The sequence below is a fragment of the Chlorocebus sabaeus genome, chromosome 14 (assembly GCF_047675955.1).
Source record: "Chlorocebus sabaeus isolate Y175 chromosome 14, mChlSab1.0.hap1, whole genome shotgun sequence".
Lineage (NCBI taxonomy): Eukaryota > Metazoa > Chordata > Mammalia > Primates > Cercopithecidae > Chlorocebus > Chlorocebus sabaeus.
The window spans coordinates 95,697,394-95,712,693 of NC_132917.1; positions in this window are offsets into that span (position 1 = coordinate 95,697,394).

The following is a 15,300-nucleotide window of genomic DNA, read 5'->3' on the forward strand; positions in this document are numbered from 1 at the left end:
GACTCCATCTCAAAAAAAACAAAAGATTGGAAAGAGATTACTCTGCACTTTGCAATATAAACACATACACATGTGTATGTCAAAGAATTGCTGTATTGCGACATCACCGGAGCACACACCCTTTGTATTTGTACATTATTCAGTTGTCTGTAACCCAAGTGCACTGATGCCACTCACAAACTCTCACAGTGGTCAGGTGTGCCTCTAAAGTGAACCATCCATTGTATGTGTAATAAAATGCTTCCTATGCTGACAATAAAAACATAGTTTTGTAAAAACCTGCTACAAACTTGACCTCACTTTGGTGAGGCCATAACTGAAGACTGACAAGTCATCTCTGCACAGGTTAATCCCCTGGCTGATATCAAGCCCCGAAGGAAGCGGATGTCCTTATCGAGTAATTGCTTGCCAAAGGCAGGCACTACTGGCACGAGAGAAATTGATGTCATTAGAAGTAGAGAAACCATGTGAAGCAGCCACTGGGCTGAACCAGTGTTGTCAATTACAGGCTTCTTGGATGAAATTCTGCAAAATCTTAAAGAAAGTGTTAGGTGTTAAACTCACCTATGGTGAGCACGGAGTTTCTCCCTACTCAGCTCTTTTTATTTCTTTTTTTTTTTTTTTGAGATGGAGTCTCCCTCTGTGGCCCAGGCTGGAGTGCAGTGGCGCAATCTCAGCTCACTGCAAGCTCCACCTCCCAGGTTCACCCCATTCTCCTGCCTCAGCCTCCTGAGTAGCTGGGACTACAGGCGCCCACCACCACACCTGACTAATTTTTTGTATTTTTAGTAGAGATGGGGTTTCGCCGTGTTAGCCAGGATGGTCTCCATCTCCTGACCTCGTGATCCGCCCGCTTCGGCCTCTCAAAGTCCTGGGATTACAGGTGTGAGCCACCACGCCCGACCTATCCATGGAATTTTTTTTCCCCTTTTCTCAGCAACTGCTCAACCGTTCATTAGCACAATATTCTGACTTGGGAGATGGGACATGGACCAAGTGCCCAGGTCTCTGTCCCTGCCCTGGTGTCTGCTATGGGTCACAGGAAAGGACAAAATTGTTTCTGTTAAAATATTGAGCTTTTTTTTGTGGTGCAGTGTTTGCTGGTTGTGATTTGGAAGTTGGCTACAGTCTAGTCTCCTTCATCTATCGTATCTCCTTACCACCTCCATCTCATTCATTCATTCATCCATTCATTCCACAAACACAAATTGTGCATCCACCGTGCACTTACATTCTCTGCTACACAGTATGAGGACTCATACAGATCTATCCCAACCTCAAGGAGCTTACGCTCTAGCAGTGAAAATACAGAAACACATAGGTAACTATAACACAGGATCAAATTTGGCAAGGGCATGAGCAAGGTACACAAGGTTTCCAAAGGAATGAAGGGACATACAAACTCCCAGCTCCTTGTGAGTCATGTGGGGCCAGTTTTGTAAAATGCTCTCATGTTGAAGGGTGCTCATTCCTTGCATGATTTACCATTTCACAAAAATTGACTCTTTGAAAGCATGGTGTTTAAACATAGAAGAAGAAGTCATCCTGCTATGGTCGGCTTACCCTGAAATGTATTAATAACTCTGGCCCCGACACGGTTCCCCCAGCAAGCTGCTAACAGGTTTAGATTTCTACTTGTGGTTTCTTGATTATGTGAGCATGCAAGAAGGTTGTGTTTTTTTTTGTTTTTTTGTTTTTTTTTGCAACAGATAAGAGTTTTTCTTATCTTATTTCCAACAGATAAGAGTACCGATCTTTATCTCTAAGACAGCACAGAAAAGATGTCCATTTCTACCCATATTCATTCCAGTAAAATATCTGTCAGTAACAGGGATGTCTTTCTACCCACAAGTAGTGGGTGAAGGGCCCATGCTTCTGAAGATTACTCTCCTTCTTCCCTGCCTCTGCTGTCCCCCACACCAAGGCTGTGCTATGTGAGAGGGAGTCAGAGGCGAGCTCTGCCATCTGTTCCTGATATCTGTGGAACAGCTCCAGGCAGGCTACTCTCAGACCTCCTGGGCAGCAATATGCCTTTACTAAATTGGAGGTGGCAGTAAATATGGGATGAGTTAGTTTGCAAGAGGTCACAACCTCACCCTGAAAATACTAAAAGCTGTAAGTACGTGTTGTTTAGCCAGGAGGAGTGTTCCTGGCAATTGCAGAGCTAAGTCAACCAGCCATACACCAAGCAGCTTTAGCACACTACTGATGGAGCTGTGTTCCCAATATGGTATGCATCTATCTGATCTGATAAAAAGATAGCTAGCTGGTGGTTTGATCAAAATAGTAAAAGTGGGGAATCATTCTAAGAAAATATATATATAACCCCTTTAACTTTAAAACACATATTTGCCAATCTTTTGAACTTGGGCCAAGGCCCTTTCCTGCGTCTCTGTGGTTCCTTCTGCAAAATCCACATATGCAATGCATCAAAGCTGATTTCCAGGTCGGGCTTCTTTATGGTGCAGTTAGATTTTAAGACACCTTGAAGTAATCAGAGTACAGAGTCTTCTATGTGTTGATAACTCCCCAGCTCTTTCTCCTACAATTGTCTCACAACCAACCAATTTAACAATCATTTTTAATCAATTCACCCTAGCCAAGTTTTCCAAAGTAATCAAATTTATTTTATTATTTAAAAATGTATTTTTCGCTTATAACCCATTATACTCATGTTTGTGTAACATCAATTAAATTTAAAGTTTCAAATAATTGGAATAGCTGCCCTAAGGTTTAGGAGCGAATCCACCCAATGCTTGGAGGACGGGCAGTGCCTGGGATGCGCTAGAAAGTACCTTCCAGCCAGGGTTGTCCGGCCTCTGCCAGCCCCAGGGGCCTCCACTCCCACTTAGCCGCCCACCAAAAGCTTTATGGACTTTGGGGATTTAGTCTTTGTTCCCAGGGTACACAGAGCTAGGCCAAAAGCAGAACCCCACATCCCACTGAGGTCACTCCCTTGGGCTGCCACAACTCGCAAGTGCATTTTAACCTGAAAATACACGTGAAATTATCCTGTGTGTGTTTGGACTTAAGAAAATTACCCCCAAATAGGCCGCACACGGTGGCTCACGCCTGTAATTCCAGCACTTTGGGAGGCCGAGGCAGGCGGATCATGAGGTCAGGGGTTCACTGGCCAACACAGTGAAATCCCGTCTCTAATAAAAATACAAAAAATTACCCGGGTGTGGTAGCGGGTACCTATAATCCCACCTACTCCATCCGGGAGGCTGAGGCAGGAGAATTGCTTGAACCCAGGAGGCAGAGGTTGCAGTGAGCCGAGATCGCGCCATTGCACTCCAACCTGGGCGACAGTGCAAGGCTCTGTCTAAATAAAAAAAAAAAAAAAACTAAAATTACCCCCAAATAATTGTGTTTCATCCAGTAGCGTCACTCCAAACACCCTCACATTGTTCCTCCCCAACCCCACCCACGTTTCCGCTAAGGGCAGCCACGTGACTGCTGGTGGGCCAATGGAACCCACGGAAGCAACCCCTGCCATTTCCGGGCTGGCCGTAGGAATTTCTCACGTGACCCACTGGCTCATGTGACGTCTGTGCTTCCTTTCGTCTTTTCGGCAGAACACAGGGGCAGCTCCACGACTCTGAAGCCTTGGGAATTGGATGGAGGCAGTGGGCACCGTTCCCCAGGCTGAATTGGTTTGTGGTTGAGCAAGAGATTAGCTGTTGAAATGTGAAGTGGTTACAGCTGATTTCCAGGAAAACGCAGGGATAATGGCCAAAAGCCAAAGCATGGAAGGATAAGTAAAGGTTTGTGACCCAGTGCCCCATGCTCCAGCTGACATTGCCAGATGGAAGATGGACTCCTCGAGGTAGAACAACATGCTGGTTGTAAGAGCCGTGTGCCCGCAGTTTAATTTGGGGAACATGAATACGTATTAAAAGGCAAAAAAAAAAAAAAAAAAAAGAATGATATGTACTACGTGCCAAACGAGAGGAGAACAGACTGCGACTGCCCAGGAAGGCTTCAGAGAGGTAGGGAAAGGCAAACTGCTTCTGCAGACCGGGTGGAAGGGAAGATAGCACACCAGGCAGAAGGATGGGAGGTCAAAGAACCAGAGACGGGAATGACCCTGAGACTTGGAGGGCAGTTTGGGAAGTTCTTAAGCTTGGAGAGGGAGATCCAAGGTCTGTGTGTGGAGATCAGGAATTTGGACTTGACCCTCTGTGGAACATGCAGATGCATTATAGAAAACTTAGGACAGGGGAATGAATTCCCAGTATTTTAGAAAGATTAGTCTGGAGGAAGGTTAGTTAATAGATTGCTGCAGTGATTCAGGAATCAGATTCCTCCTGAGCAAGGCCCATGTTAATCCTCTGTTTTGTGACAGTGGGGCCTGGCACACAGGGTATTCTAGGTTCTAGGTACCAAATACCTATGTCTTGAGTTGGATTAGGATGAAGAGTGTCTTGACTAGTGTAGAGGCCAGGGGCCTGGAAAACAAGGAACAGATGTGAGAGATTATATGAAAACCCATCAGACTGGGCCTGTGGAAGAGGGAGAAGAGAAAATAACCACTGGGTTCTGAACATAGGTGAGTGAGAATTAGTGATAGCATGGACAATAGAGACTCTCCCAGCACAGAGCATGGCTATAGGAGCCCTTGTTCAATAATTAGGAGAGGGAGGGAATCATGAAAACAGGGAGTCGGATGAATAAAACTGCAAGAAGATGGTGAGTTTTGTTTTAGATACTTCTGATTTGAAGCAGTGATAGGCTCTGCAGATTTAAATGACTAGTGGGGAATGAAGACAGCTCAAGGAAGAAATAAGGGCAGAAATCAGAGATGAGAGATTCTTTCCAGGAGGTGAGAGCTAGAACCAAGAGTGTGAATTAACCTGAGGGAGTGGAGAGAGAAAAGGCCCAGGACAGACCCTCTACTCCACCCTGTCCTCGCTTCTCACTGTGCCTTTGCATGGGTGGAACCTACTCCTATGCCCCCAACTCTGTTCCCAAAGATGATGCCCAATGGTTGGACTCTGGCAGCGCTTTCTGAACCTGAATGGGCACAAGAACACCTGAAGCATGCTTTAAAAAACAACTTACTGGGCTCCATCCCAGAGTGTCTGCTTCAGGAGGTGGCGTAGAGTCTGAGAATGTGCATTTCTAACACACTTTTGAGTGTTGCTGATGCTGTTAGTCTGGGACCACTCTTTGAGAACCTCTGGACTATGAGGACCTTGGCTCCTGTTGGGAACAGCCTCCCTGAGTTCAGGCTGCCCTACTCCCTCACACCCACAGCACATGAGAGTGGACCATCAGGGGTCCTAAGGACATCCCTTCAGTTCAGGAAACTTGGTTTACAAAGTTGCCATGAGCTCCTGAGATAAAAGACCAAGTCTCTTGGGCTTACACCCTTATTGCCAAAATGGTTTTACATTCTTTTACACAAATACGCAGATGTCAACATTCCTTTCAGAATACACAAAATAAAAAAGGCTTATCTCCCATTCACTGTTTGTCCTTAAAGTGCTTCACTTCCCTCAATGCCTGTCATCCCTCTTTGATGTCAGCTAGAAGAGCGTAGAATGTCTGCACCTCGGGGAACCTGGGAGACCTCACCACTCTGTGAGGCAGTAAGGGAAGACCGTTCCAGTGCAGGCAAACCAAGAGCTAAACAAACAACTCTGCTGGTGTCTCTTCATATAATATCTCACAGCCTGAGAGCTGCCTGCCAGTGTCCCTTGCTAGCACATTTTATTCCCACCTGCAGAATAGAGCTACTCGAGTTGCACCTTAAGGAGACATGGGTATTTGTTGTAAGCCCTAGTTCAAAATGAGAGAATTGGCTGGGTGCAGTGGCTCATGCCCATAATCCCAGCACTTTGGGAGACCGAGGTGGGCAGATCACTTGAGGTCAGGAGTTCAAGATCAGCCTGACCAACGTTATGAAAACCCGTCTCTACTAAAAATACAAAAATCAGCTGGGCCTGGTGGTGCACACCTGTAATCCCAGCTACTTGGGAGGCTGAGGCAGGAGAATCACTTGAACCCAGGAGATGGACGTTGCATGGGCCAAGATCATGCCATTGCACTCCAGCCTGGGCAACAAGAGAGGAACTCCTCAAAAAAAAAAATCATAATTATAAAGGGATGGCCACAACTGTCCATCATTCACTCATGCATCCTTTCAGGAAGGTATTGAGGGCCTACTATGTGCCAAGTGCTATGCTAAGCTCGTAAAGTCTTGTTCTTTGCCTGAAAGGAACTGGCAGCTGGTGAAGAAGACAGACAAGTGCACGTGTACTTTGCTGGCATCTTTTTTTTTTTTTTTTTTTTTTGAGAGGGAGACTCTCTCTGCCACCCAGGCTGGAGTGCAGTGGCATGATCTCAGCTCACTGCAACCTCTACCTCCCGAGTTCAAGCGATTCTTCTGCCTCAGCCTCCCGAGTAGCTGGAACTACAGGCGAGCATCACCATGCCTGCTAATTTTTGTATTTTTCGTGGAGACAGGGTTTCACCATGTTGGCCAGGATTGTCTCGAACTCCTGACCTCGTGATCTGCCCACCTCGGCTTCCCAAAGTGCTGGGATTACAGGCGTGACCACAGCACCCAGCCACTTTGCTGGCATCTTAAAAGCCTTTAGTAAAGCGGTATTATGAGGCGTGAACTTCATAGGTAGAAATGGGTAAGGATGGTCTGAGCAGAGGAGCCTAGAAGTGGAGAACAGCATGAGACAGCCTTCTGCAAACTGTGAGTGTCTTGGTATAACTGAAATGAAGGATTGTTATTTATCCCACCAAAACAAACGAAACAACCCAAAACCCCAATGGCAGGTCTCACTTTAGAACCTGATCAGCGCCTGGTGCTTGAGGGACTCTCCCACCTGCTGGAGGGTGGCGGAGAGCAGAGGGAACCTAGCCCCAAGGCCAGGTTGTGAAGGGCTCGGTGCACTGAGGTGTGGTAATTAAGGCAGTGACCTAGGACTTTATGCCAAGACCAGTGGGGAGCCAAGTCTTAAATGTGGAGGTCGCCGGATAAGAAAAACATCATAGAAAGGCCACTCCAGCTGAGAGTGGGGGATGGAAGCAAGGAGACATTGGGAGAAGCCAAAGCAGTGGTTTGAGAGAGACATGGTGAGTGAGAAGATAGCAAGTGTGGTGCCCTTTGCATAAAACCTAAGAGCCTAGCAAGCTGGGAAGTGGAATCCCAGCTCACAAGCGTGAGGAACCCGGGGTGGACAACTGGCCCCAGACACCATTCCAGGAGCAAGCACAGGGCCAGGGCCAGAAAGCTGGGTCCTCCTCTGGGGGCCTCCTGCATGAGTTGGCCTCTTGGAAGCATCACCTGGAGGCCGGAGCAGAAAGAGTCGGGGGCCAGCAAGGGTGTAGTGCAGCCATGGGACACGAGGGACAGCAAATGGCAGCCACCTCCTCCCTGATCTTGGGTGGAAAATAGCTTTTTGGGTTCCATTAAAGGCTTCAATGGGTCGGGCACCGTGGCTCACGCCTGTAATCCCAGCACTTTGGGAGGCCAAGGTGGGCAGATCACGAGGTCAGGAGATTGAGACCATCCTGGCTAACACGGTGAAATCCCATCTCTACTAAAAATACAAAACAAAATTAGCCGGGTGTGGTGGCGGGCGCCTGTAGTCCCAGCTACTTGGGAGGCTGAGGAAGGAGAATGGCGTGAACCCGGGAGGCGGAGCTTGCAGTAAGCTGAGATCACACCAGTGCACTCCAGCCTGGGCGACAGAGCGAGACTCCATCTCAAAAACACACAAACAAACAAAAAAAGCTTCAATGACAAATTATAAAAATAAGCCCTCCTAGAGACAGTGGCATGGAGAATTTAGAGCCAATTCTGTGTGTCTCCTTTCCAAAAGGGAGGCCAGGGGACATGAGGGATCTTCATGCAGCAGGGCCACAACATGGCAGTCAGTAGCTGCTGTGCTCTTTGCTGTGCCCACTTTTACAGGCACAGTGGGAGGGTCCCCCCCTCCCTCACTGTCCAGCTCCTCTCTCTTGCCCATCCCTTTGCCATCAGCCAGCCATGGAACTGGCCCAGTTCCTGCAGTTACTGCCTGCCACCCATCTGAGAGCCAGGCCCGGACTTGCCTGTTCTTGTGTGAAAGCTGCCCTGCCCGTACTGTGACCCCACATGTCCTGGATAAGCCATTTCCTTGGCCTCAGCATTGGCCACACAGCTGATTGCGAGGAGCCTTCTCAGCCAAGGGTCCTGATTCTTTGTGTGGTTGGCCCACGGTGCCAAAGACTGTGTGGCCTGGAGCTCAGCCTCGGGAGTGAATGGTTCCTGGGCTTGCTGTGAGTGCCTTTACTTGTATGCCCGCGGCACAGTTGATTCCTTTAGGATTGTCTTACACGAGCCACTCATATAGCAGTGAAACTCTGAGCACCCTTGCTGATAAGGAGAAAGTTATCAGAACCAAACGGGAAACCTACAATGGGGTGAGGGTTCTCCGATCTGCTCTTTACTTTCCCCTGGATGGATGCTAAACTCAGAGGCTCACAGCACATGGAACGCAGTCCCTCACCTGGGCCTCAGGGCAGGACACTGAAGGAATTCAGCACTCCGACCCAGCAGTCTGGTTGTCAGCTTTGAGTCCTGGCTCTGCTCCTGACTAGGCACGTGACCTGGGACATATTCTTCATCCTGTGTGCCTCTGTTTTCTCAGTGAGGCGATAAATAAGACTATCTCATAGGGTTGCAATAAGGGTTATATGAGATCAGTCACATAAAGTGCTTAGTGCCTGGCTCATGGGAAATGCTCAGTAATGCTGGACATTATTATTTTTTATTATATGTTGTTATTATCTCTCCAAGGCCTAACTCCTGTGCCCCTTTCCCAAGAAGCCGTCCGCAATTTCCAACTGGAAGAAACTTGACCTGTCGCATGCTTTAAGGCTTTACTTTTTATTTATGTTTTGTTTATTTTGGGCTTTTGCTTTTGTTTTGTTTGTTTGTTTTTGAGACGGTCTTGCTCTGTCACCCAGGCTGGAGCGCAGTGGCACGACCATAGCTCACTGCAGCCTGTAGCTTCTGTCTCCCAGGTTCAAGCAGTCCTCCCACCTCAGCCTCCTGATAGCTGGGACTACAGGAGCACACCATTATGCCTGGCTAATTTTTAAATTTTTGGTAGAGAGGGGGTCTTGCTATGTTGCCCAGGCTGAGCTCAAACTCCTGGGCTCAAGTGATCCTCCCACCTCGGCTTCCTAAAGTGCTGGGATTACAGACATGAGCCACTGTGCCCAGCCTAGGACTTTATTTGCATTTCTCCTGTGGCTCTTGAGCCATCTACACCCAAATGTATTGTTTGCCTCCTCATCTGGAACACCATTATGGCCCTGACTCTAATTCCTAATAGGTCGAACTTTTCCCCAGGATACACACTCTGGATTCAGGTGCTTGCCCTTCAGATACGTTGCTGCATTTCTGCACTGTAGCTGTTCCCAGAGCCAGTTTTGATAAAAGAAGCACAGATTTCTAAAACCTAAAGATGGCCTTTGAGAGCAGGTCATTATTTACCAGGCAGGAAGCAGCCTGGGCGAAGGCACGTAAAATGGGACTAAACTAAACATTGCTGTGATGGACCCCAGGGCTGTGGAGTCACCTCTTACAGCCCTGGGTTCAAGCCCTTGACCTCTGCCACTGATGGAAAGTCAGAAATCCAGTCTTATTTCATTACTCCCCGTGCCTCCCCCCACCACGTTTTTGTAATATTAAAAAGGGGAATTTTGTGATTTTTAAAAAAACTAATCTTTGCCTTCCAGGAAGCCTAAAATCCTTAATTTCAGGGATTTCACACATATTTGTGAAATGTGGAAACCGAAAAGTGTACATAACACAGCCCGTGCTTTTTGCCCTCAGCCTACCAAGAATCTCCATGTGGCATCGCCACATCCAAGACTGTGGCAAGCTCTTGTGCTGAAAGATTTAAAAGCCCCATTTAGCAGCCTGCTCTCACAATAAAGCGAGTACTTAATCTCTGATCAAGACCGGGGTCACCTTGGTCAGTTAGATGTGTGGGAAAGTCATCTGGGTGATTCACCTAAAATGGAGCAGATCATGTAGTTCTGAGCTGCTGTGTAGCTGCTGAATCCACAAGTCACTTCACTTATAGCCCAAGGTAATGTTAAGGAATGAAATGGGTAATTTGAAAGAGAGAGTGTAATTGCTAATTATAGGAATGGGAGCTAACGTTACTTAACACTTACACAAAGCTCCAGCCTAAGCCCCATGTTTATGTTACCTCATTTAATGCTCACATCAATCCTATGAAGTAGGTACTGTTATCTTCCCCACTTTTCAGATGAGGAACCCAAGGCTTCTGGAGGTTAAGCAAGTTAGAAGCCAAGCCAGGAGAATGCAGCTTGTAGGCACCAGGGTATCTCCAATCAACCACGTATTTCACATATTTACAACAATAAGAATTTTAAACTCTATAGTCAGCTTGACAATAAGCACTAAAATGGATAAATTTATTTGCAAAATCACATCTTGGAAAAACAGAATGGCTTGAGATCATAAACCGTTTGCTGCCATTAGAGTCTGAAGATCAAAGCAAGCTTGGGGACAGTGAAGCTAGCAGGGAACCAGGCTCTGGTGGTGCAGGCACAGGCCCAGCTTTCAGCCTTCAGGCTAGAGGACACCAACTGGCCACCTGGGGGCCTGAACCAGGCCGGAGCCATTTTTTGTGTTTATTTGGGCCACACAGATAAGTTGCCCAATGGAAATGGAAAGATGTTACTTAAAAAAAAAAAAAATCCAGATCTTTGGATTTCTCTGTGGTCTGCATTCCAGGAACACTGGGCAGGGGCCAATGAGTGGGTGCCTTCATTATTAAGGTCAGTGGCTGGGGCTCGGAGTTTGCATTTCAGATAAATCACTGTGGAGGCTGGGTTGAGGAAGAGAAAGTCAGAAGCAGGATAAACAGAGAGAAGACGCTGAAAATGATTCTGTGATGTCTCCTCAGGAGGATTAGTGGTGGTCCTGGCTGAGTCAGGAAACGAGGAGGATTGGATGTGTTGAGGGTGTTGCATTTCTAGCATCTCTGAGACTTCCCAACGAGATGTTTTGCACTCCGTTGAATACAAGAATCAGAGCTCAAAAGACAAAGCCTGGGCTCAAAATTAAGTGCAGGAGTCGCCAGGCTGCTGAAACAATGAGCCTGGGAGAATATGGAGACCCTGGCGGTGGGACCCGGGAAACAGCATTATCTGAGGGGCAGGTCGAGATGAATCGCCCACAGGAGACTAAGAATAAACCAGGAGTCAGGTTTCACAGAAGAAGAACAGATCGTGGTCTCATTGCATGGCAGTTAAAAGCTCCAGGAGAATAAAGACTGAAAGGTATCTACTGGCTTTAGCAATTAGGAGATCCCTGGTGACCTGGGCAAGAACAATCCCAGAGTGTAGGGAGAACAGCAGTTCTGGCAGACTGAAGAGTAGATACAACCGTCTAGCTGTGCAATTCAGCATGACCCCATAAAAGACAATCACCATTATTCAGAGATGCACACTGAGATTTGCCAAGGCTGAGGACTTAGCTAACTTGCTCATGCCAGGAAATTCAGAGCAGTGTCTTGTTGTTGTTGTTGTTGTTGTTGTTGTTGTTGTTGTTGTTTTGAGATGAAGTCATGCTCTGCTGCCCAGGCTGGAGTGCAGTGGCACGATCTCGGCTCACTGCAACCTCCGCCCTCCGAGTTCAGGTGATTCTCCTGCCTCAATCTCTCGAGCAGCTGGGATTACAGGCGCCTGCCACCGTGCCCAGCTAATTTTTTGCATTTTTAGTGAAGACGGGGTTTCACCATCGTGTCCAGGCTGGTCTTGAACTCCTGACCTTGTGATCCACTCAGCTCGGCCTCCCAAAGTGCTGGGATTACAGGCATGAGCCACTGTGCCTGGCCACAGAGCAGTGTCTTAACGCCAGGTCTTCAGGCTCCAGGGCCAGATATCCAGCCAGCTATCCTGCCCCTTTCTGTTAGATTCACCAAAGGTTGGAAATGCAGCGTGATCTCTGGATATTTCTAAACCCTTAGTGACCATCACCTTTTATGCTCATACTAGGGCATCCTGTGCTTCAGACCCGCTGGCTAGAGGTTTTGTTTAAACAGAATGAGGAGTTTAGAAAAGTTTCTGGTAACAGAGACTAGTTACACTCTTGAATCCCATTTTCTGCTCCTGGACACACAAAACGCTGCACTCCCCACCCTTACAGCAGTCAGCCTGGAGACTTGTGAGTAGATGCTAGCCAGATGAAGTGAGATGCCACTGCCGGGCCTGGTCCTGAACATCCCATGTGCTCATCCAAGCCTTTGCTCCTATCTGCCCAGAGAATAGGCAGATGGTGGGGCCACAGGCTGGAAGGAGTTTGGGTTTTTGAGTCACTGCTGGCAGGAGAACCTTCAGGAAAAGCCACCTGGCCCGCATCAGACATGACATGAGCAAGAAAGGAGCTATGATTGTATTACGCCACCGAGACTTCAGGGTTCCTGTGTTACTGCCACACTTGACCTGCACGATGGATGTCGCTGGTAAGATCACTGAGTCAGAGGCACGGGGCAACAGCACAGCAGGCTTGGGCTCCATGCTCATGGGCAGGGGGAATGGAAGGAGAAGTTTCAACATTCTCTCTGCCAGTCAGTGAATCCCCTTGATCCCTTCCAGGGTATGTATTTCATTGTTGAAGCCCCTGGTACATAGAGTTAATGGACCTACTTAACGAGGCCAGTGTCCTGGTGCCCACTCACCTATCTGGAGCCTTTCCTTTTTTTTTTTTTTTTTTTTTTGAGACGGAGTCTCGCTCTGTCGCCCAGGGTGGAGTGCAGTGGCACGATCACGGCTCACTGCAAGCTCCGCCTCCCGGGTTCCCGCCATTCTCCTGCCTCAGCCTCCCAAGTAGCTGGGACCACAGGCGCCCGCCACCTCGCCCGGCTAATTTTTTGTATTTTTAATAGAGAGAGGGTTTCACTGTGTTTGCCAGGATGGTCTCGATCTCCTGACCTCGTGATCCGCCCACCTCAGCCTCCCAAAGTGCTGGGATTACAGGTGTGAACCACTGCGCCCGGCCTCTGGAGCCTTTCTTATATACTTTGAGCTGCTCCCAAGGAGTGTGGTTGGAAATTACCAGCCCCCTTGAAGGCATGAGTAGAGGAGAGCTCTCTAGTGTCCAGCCCAGTTTGGGATTGTGAGAAACAGTGCTGGACTGAAACCTACATCCCTGCGCCTGGGATGTAAAGATCCCTGAACTGTGTGGCTTAGGGTGGAACCAAGACCCAGACTCAGACCTTCCTAGGGTTCAAACCTGGTCAACACCAGGAGCCTGGCACCTATCCCCACTGTTAGGTAGCAGGGAGCTCTCACTTTTCACTCCCTCTTCCCAAATCAGAATCTTTCCAGTTAATCAACACTTCAGTTCCTTGAGGAATCATTTTATGCTGTGAATGATACCCCAGTAGAACCAATATGAAAGCTAAGATTGTCATAAAGCAGACTTTCTTAAACCTTGTTTATCTAGAAAAAAATAAATTGCATATCCCAATTTTTCATAACAAGAAACTGCAAATTAATGAGTCTTTATTAATAAGGCCTGGCTACAGTGGCTGAAAGACATCAGAGTTTATTCTTTCCCATGAATGAGGCAGGTAATTTGGGCCTGGTGGGGCAGCTCCACAAGGCGTTGGAGCTCCTTCCGTCCTACTCTGATGTCTACCCAGCTGTCACGTTCACACTCCAGGCGGCAGCAAAGGGGACGCATGTAAAGGGGCAGAATAGCTTCCTCCCAGATGAGTTGGCAGCCTTTTTGGAAGTCTCTGACACCTGCCGTGGCTCATTGGACAGTTCTGAAGCATGTGGCTACATCTAATTACAAGGGACACTAAGAAATGCAGCCATTTAGCCAGGCATATTGCCCTGAGCAGAGCTGGGAGATTCCTGCTGGAGAAGGGATGCTGGAAACAGGTGGCAGGCAACAGCTCTGCCAGCCAGGGTGAATTCCTGTTAAAATACCTGGTTGTTCCCATTTTGGCTTTCTTTTGTTGACCACAGCTTTGGGGATCTTTGGACAATGAGTTCATATCCATAGAAGATGAAGAGTAAGCGAGAATTAACACGCCCACCCCCCAAAACACAGTAGCCCTTCTAAATCATTCCTCTGCCTTACGGATTACCCACAAAATGATCTAATAGGTGTGATTTTAAAATCCATTAATTTGGCCAGACATACCTGTAATCCCAGCAACTTGGGAAGCCAAGGTGGGAGGATCACTTGAGCATAGGAGTTTGAGGCTGCAGTGAGCCGCAGTCTCACCACTGCACTCCAGCCCAGGTGATAGAGCGAGACCCTGTCTCTAGAAAAAGATCCACTGATTAATAAATATTATTAAATATAACCCAATGCACAGATAATTTTTTATGTTTATACTATGAACACATACTTCCCTTCTTTTAGTATCCACTGGTTAATAGCATGATAATTGCATGACCCCATAATCCCCTTCCCTGGGGCCATGATTTATGATAGAAATATGTACTCGCCTATTGGAAGGATGAATTTGTTGATTTTCAAATGAAGACATCAATATTTCATATTTCTAAACTCAGTTTTCTCCCCTCTTAATTTTTCTGGTATCATGCAAATAGGTTTTATAATACTCTTGTGGTTTCCTTTATTAGAAAAACATAGTGATGTGTACTGTTGAGCTAAATGACAATATTACTGGTCATAAAAAAGATTTAGTATTTGAACCTTTGCACTATTCAAGCTCGTAAAGCCATTCTCAGCAAAGATCAATTTCAATTATGATTTCACTGCTTACATAATGGAGGTGGTGGGGGCCGTCTCAAACCCTGGCTGGGGAGCAGAGAGAGCTCAGGCCACGGGGGAGGGCACACCCTCACCCTGCACACAGCTCCTGGCCTGGAGCTTTCCCTCATCCATGGAGGCGGTTAATTATGGTCCTTCCTTTAAGTGACCAGAGCCATTATTGACAGCTGTGTTCCAAATCCAGCTTGCATTTTTAATAAGGTGTCCATGGGGGGATTCCTGGGCACAGGGGAAGTGCTGTGGTCTGGGTGTCTGTGTCCCCCCTAAAATTCATATATTGAAATCCTAAGCTCCCAGGTGATGGTATTTGGAGGTGGGGTCTTTGGGAGGTGATTAGGTCATGGAGGCTAGAGATAGAGCCTCATGAATGGGATTAGTGCCCTTGTAAATGACACCCCAGACAGCTGCCTTACCCCTTCTGCCATGAGAGATGACTAGACACTGGGTCTGCTGGGCACCTTGATCTTGGACTTCCCAGCCTCCAGAACTGGGAGAAA